Raw genomic sequence first — 6,910 nt, forward strand, 5'->3', positions numbered from 1 at the left:
TTTTTTTACCCTCCACCCTCTAAATCACAATATCCAAATCATATGACTGGTCCTTAAAGATATACGTTGTTGACCATCTCTCAAATCCACCATCTGGGAGGATGAGCTGAATTGACGTTTGTGGAGTTCTCAAAGAACACAAAGGAGGATGATGCTTCATTGGTGTTGTTTGGGTTGAATAAAGGAATTAGAATATTGCTCAATTTGAGGAACAAAATCGGAACAAACAGAAAGTGAGATACAATTTGGGACTTCATAAAAGAAGGCCAATTACCGTGAAACTTTCATAGTTTTGGTAAGAATAGAGCTACTGAATTTGAAAAAGAAAACCAAATTAAATTTCATGGTTGATGCAAATTTCAAAAGGTACTTAGAATCAAACTTACACTTCAAAATTGAGGGATTTGAAACAAAATAGACAGAATATAGCAAAACATTCAGATTTCAGATTTGAAAAATTTGGCAAATTTTTGTTGTGTCAACTTCCAACAGAATATAGCAAAACAAGTTTGAAGAAAAGTAAATAGAATTAACAAACAGATTAGACGGTGTTAGATTAGAAGGGAGGTATTTGACAATTTCATAGCAAAATAAGGGAGGTTAGTGTTTAGTATAAAACTAGAGGGGATGTTTGTGTTATTTAAGAAGACCTCGGGGGAGGTCAATGTAATTTGCCCTAGTTAATAAACTATCAATTTAGTTTTAAATCATGATTTTTTCTTTAATTTACTCTTTAAACTATATAAATATAATAAATAATCCTTGAAGCAAATAAAATCTGTTGGATTTTCATACATTTTAAGGATAAAATTAAAAACTTTATAAATAATTATTTATTATATTTATAGTAGTTTAAAACAAAATTAGAGATTAAACTGATAATTTATTATTATAAAATTCCTTTCATGTAAATAAACAAAACATATCAAAAACCAAAGTATGTCATTGCCATATCTTGATCACAGTTACTGCTATTAAAAAAAAAAGTTACTGTGTGAGTTACTTTGACGGGTAAACCTTCCTAACCACTGGATTAATTGAGGTCATAGGATCTTATGGTGGGGTTGATACACTAGATCATGTGTAACATCCCGTTTTCCCAACATAAAAATTTCATTTAAAATCAGAGTATTTTGATCACAACGGAATGTCACATACTTCATTTAAATCATAAAATGGATAATAGTAATTATCCTTCAAATTCAACATCATGAAAAATCTTAAACTGTTGCAGCGGAAAATAGTTCAACATTTTAAAGTCTTGGCACGCAGGCCTTATTGGAAAATCTCATAAATTAATTAGTTCATAAAAGAGACACGTAAGGAATAGAAGTAAAAGCAAGCCCCCATCCCGTTACGTATCAGAGCACCTAGACACCAAGTGAGGAGTCCACTCACGAACGCCTCTAATCTTTATTACCTGCACATTACCCACGGTCGAGGCAACATATACGCAGAAGGGGTGAGATTTCATAATCAATACATTAAGCATATAATCCAATAAAATGCATTTAACAACTTAAACATTAATAACATATCATCAATTAACAATTAGCATATTTTTCATTTCATAACAAACACAATCATCAAATACCGTTCCTAATTTTCATCGCAATTCATAATCAACTTAACACTCAACTTGACGACACAACTCATCTTTGACCATGCAACTCTATCAACTCAACAACAACTGGACAACACAACTCATCTTTGACCATGCAACTCTATCAACTCAACAACAACTTAACAACTTAGACAACATGAAACTTCTTGATATGCAAATGCATGTGGTACCATTCAACAACAAAATGAGCATAATAAGCTCTTCAACGTGTGAGCACGAAGGCTGCCGGGCCTAAAGCCCCCGACTTTAATGAGCACAAAGGCTGCCGGGCCTAAAGCCCCCAACTTTAATGAGCACAAAGGCTGCCGGGCCTAAAGCCCCCAACTTTAATGAGCACAAAGGCTGCCGGGCCTAAAGCCCCCAACTTTAATGAGCACAAAGGCTGCCGGGCCTAAAGCCCCCAACTTTAATGAGCATGCAATGGACTCAAACTTCCAACGACTTAGACGACGACGTGAACAACTCATACGACTCATAATCATGGACAACTTCTTAAAATTCCAACAACATAGACCGACTCATGCAACTTCAAGACACTAACAGTCAACAGCAGCAACCAGCAACATTTACATCGTAAAACAGTGTTTAAATAACATAACAACATTAAAGGGAATGAATCATAACCACTTATCATCATATAGCATCTTAAATAATTCTTATACAACATCACTACTAATCTCAGTCACCTAAACAGACTTCTGGGACTTCTGAAAGCATCCTAAACAACCCTCTTTCTTACTTCTAAGATCAACTCATGACTACACGTGCGAAATGATCGCATCAGAACAATTTTGGGCAACTAACGGCCTAACTCGCAGTTGCGAGTAACTTTGCTCGCAATGGCGAGCAAAGCGTGCATTCTGGGTTCCTAAGTCTTTAATCGCAGTGGCGAGTTATTCTGCTCGCAGTTGCGAGCTTACAGGTCACTCGCAGTTGCGAGTTGCATTGCTCGCAGTGGCGAGTTCTGGGTTCTAGCTCGCAGTTGCGAGTGTTCTTGCTCGCAGGTGCGAGCGATGAATGTCAGTACGGCCAGAAACCTAAAAATTCCAACTTTTCACTTAATCTCCTAATTCTAACCTCAATTCAACATCTAATTATCATCTTATGGTATATCTGAGTTCTGTACACTAATTTAGCATCAATCTAACATCTGTTCATGGTTCAATCATCAAAATTGTTCTTAAACCTAATTCTCAATTCTCACCAAAACTTAACCTGATCATGCTAAATTCATCCTATAGAATCATACTCTTAATAATATTGAAAATTAGTCTCACCCTTACCTGGTTATGATGAAATCGCAGCTCTCCCTCTAGTTCTCCTCTTTTCTGACTTTTCTCCCTTTTCTCCAAAAGTGTTTCACGTAAAAACGTTTCTAACTTCTGTTTGCCCTATTTATCCTTTCATATTACTCTTCTCACCTCTAAACTTACTCTTTACACATCACAGCCCAACTTCTAATATTTTTATTTTATTTATCATATCTTATTTTATTTAATAATAAAATAAGTCATAACAACATAACAACTTCACCACAACAAAATACCCCACATAATTCATTTATAAATCATATAAACCACTCAACTTCATGAATCATAAAATTCACACATATCAATCATGAAAATCACTTAAATCATATATATAAATATATTTTTAAATAATCAAATAATTAAGACGGGCGTTACAACTCTCCCCAACTTATAGAATTTTCGTCCTCGAAAATTTACCTCAAGCAAACAACTCTGGATAAGACTCCATCATCTTACTCTCCAGCTCCCACGTCAAGCTTTCACCAGTAGCGCCGCTCCAAACAACTCTCACTAGAGGTATTTCTTTGCCTCTCAACGTCTTCATTTTGCGATCATCAATCCTCAAAGGTAAAGTCTCCACCGTAAGGTTGTCTCTAACTTGCACGTCATCACTCTGAATCACATGGGACGGGTCTGGAACATACTTCCTCAGCTGCGACACATGAAACACATCGTGCAAATTTGATAAATGCGGTGGTAAGCCAACTCTATAAGCCACCGTGCCAATTCTCTCAGATATCTGATAAGGACCAATAAACTTTGGAGTCAACTTCTTTGACTTCAATGCACGACCAACACCGGTCGTTGGGGTAACTCTCAAGAACACATGGTCTCCCTCTTGAAACTCAAGGTCTTTCTTACGCTTATCATGGTAACTCTTCTGTCGACTCTGCGACGCTTTCATCTTCTCTTGAATCATTTTCACCTTCTCAGTAGTCTGTTGAACAATTTCTGGTCCTAGAACCACACTTTCACCGGTCTCAAACCAACACAACGGAGTCCTACACCTCCGACCATACAAAGCCTCGAAAGGTGCCATTCCAATTCTTGAATGATAGCTGTTATTATAAGTGAACTCTATTAACGGGAGATGACTATCCCAAGTCCCACCTTGCTCAAGTACACAAACTCTCAACAAGTCTTCAAGTGACTGAATTGTTCTTTCCGACTGACCATCTGTCTGAGGATGATAAGCCGAACTCAATCTCAACTTAGAGCCTAAAGCCTCTTGCAAACTCTTCCAAAATCTAGAAGTAAATCGTGGGTCTCTATCTGACACAATGCTCGAAGGAACACCATGCAGCTTCACAATGTCTCGAATATAAATATCTGCCAACTGAGCCACAGGAAAACTAATATTAATCGGAAGGAAATGTGCCGACTTCGTCAATCTGTCAACAATCACCCAAATTGCGTCATTCCCTTTAGGAGTATTTGGCAAACTCGTCACAAAATCCATGGATATACTATCCCATTTCCATTCTGGTACATCTAACGGTGTCATCAACCCAGCAGGTTTCTGATGCTCTACCTTCGACTTCTGACAAATCAAACAAGAGTACACAAATTGTGCCACATCACGTTTCAATCCTGACCACCAAAACAGCTTCTTTAAATCATGATACATCTTTGTAGCTCCTGGATGAATGCTCAAGCTACTCCTATGACTCTCTTCCAGAATCATCCTTTTTATCTCGTCATTGTCTGGAATACAAATCCTACCTCGGAACCTCAACACACCTTGATCATCGACTTTAAAGTCACCATCTTCAGTTTGATTACTAGCAACCAACAAGTCCACAAACTTAACATCAACCTTCTGTGCATCTCTAATACTTTTCAAGAAATCGTTATCAATTTTCAGCATTCCTAACTTAACGCTCCGAGACGACATTTCACAAACTAAGCTCATATCTCTAAACTGTTCAAGTAATTCAAATTCCTTCACCATCATAGCAGACATATGTAAACTCTTCCTACTTAAAGCATCCGCAACAACATTAGCTTTACCCGGATGGTAATTCAAACTAAAGTCATAATCCTTCAACAATTCGAGCCACCGTCGCTGTCGCATATTCAATTCTTTCTGATCAAACAAATACTTCAAGCTCTTGTGATCACTAAACACCTCGAATCTCGAACCATACAAGTAGTGTCTCCAAATCTTAAGGACAAATACGACTGCAGCTAATTCAAGGTCATGAGTAGGATAGTTTCGTTCATGAGTTCTCAACTGTCTTGATGCATAAGCAACAACTTTACCATCTTGCATAAGCACACCGCCTAAACCTAATTTGGACGCATCACAATACACCGCAAAAGGTTCATCAGGTTTTGGCAAAATCAAAACTGGAGCCGTCGTCAAACGCTTCTTCAATTCATTAAAACTGTTCTCACAATGAACATCCCACACAAAGGTTTTACCTTTACACGTCAACTGAGTTAACGGAAGTGCCAACTTAGAAAATCCTTCTATGAATCTTCGATAGTATCCTGCCAAACCCAAAAAGCTTCTAATCTCTGTAACTGACTTAGGAGTCTCCCATTGTGATACTGCTTCAACTTTAGATGGATCGACTGCAATACCACTACCGGAAATAACATGGCCCAGAAAACTTACCTCGTTCAACCAGAATTCACACTTAGACAATTTAGCATACAACTTTTTCTCTTTCAGCACTTGCAAAACGATTTTCAAATGTTCTGCATGTTCTTCTTCTGTCTTAGAGTAAATCAAAATATCATCGATGAACACAACCACAAAGCGATCCAAAAATGCATGGAAAATGCGATTCATATACTCCATAAACACGCCAGGCGCATTACTCACACCAAAAGGCATCACCTTATATTCATAATGACCATATCGCGTCCTAAAGGCCGTCTTCTGCATGTCTTCATCTTTTACTTTAATCTGATGATAACCCGACCTTAAATCAATCTTGCTGAACACACGTGCACCCACCAGCTGGTCCATCAAATCATCAATTCTAGGAAGTGGATATCTATTCTTTATAGTTACTTTATTCAGTTGTCGATAATCAATGCACAACCTCATACTTCCATCTTTCTTCTTAACCAACAATACCGGCGCTCCCCAAGGTGAAACACTCGGGCTAATGAACTTCTTATCTAGCAATTCCTCCAACTGTTTCTTCAACTCAGCCAACTCAGAAGCTGACATACGATAAGGTGTCATAGACACAGGCTTCGTTCCCGGAACAAGGTCAATAGAAAATTCAACTTCTCTCTCCGGTGGTACATCAGGGATTTCATCAGGGAAAACTTCAGGAAAATCGCACACCACCTGCAACTTATCAATCACTGCTTGATTCTCCAAAGATAAGGATGCCATCAAGGAAAACATCAAGATCCCATCGCGTTCTAATTGCTTCAGCTGCTTAGTAGACAAAAATTCTGCTCCACTTTCCTCTTCAGCAGAAGAGAAACGCACCGACTTACTAAAACAATTAATGAGAACATGGTTGTACTCTAACCAGTTCATACCAAGAATTACATCCATTCCACTCAGAGGTAGACAAACTAAATCAATCTCAAAATCACGATCAAACATAGACAAAGGACATCGTAAACAAACAAGAGAAGTAGTCACCGAACCCTTAGCTGGAGTTTCGACGACCATTTCTCCACTCATATCAGACACAGCAAGACCCAACTTAGAAGCACAATCAAAAGCAACAAAACAATGTGTAGCACCAGTATCAATAATAGCAACTAAAGGAGTATTGTTAATATAACAAGTACCTCTGATCAAACGATCCTCATTTTCAGTCTGAGTACCGGTCAAAGCAAACACCTTCCCTCTAGTCTGAGTCTTCTTCGGATTCGTACACTGAGACCCAATATGACCCTCTTCTTTGCAGTTAAAACACACAATGTCTGCATGCTTACACTCTGCAAGTGTATGTCCTTTACTGCCACAACGAAAGCACCGTTTAATATCCTTAGTACAAGC

The sequence above is a fragment of the Medicago sativa genome, chromosome 2 (genome assembly GCF_051527215.1).
Source record: "Medicago sativa cultivar Bolivia chromosome 2, Bolivia_mono, whole genome shotgun sequence".
NCBI lineage: Eukaryota > Viridiplantae > Streptophyta > Magnoliopsida > Fabales > Fabaceae > Medicago > Medicago sativa.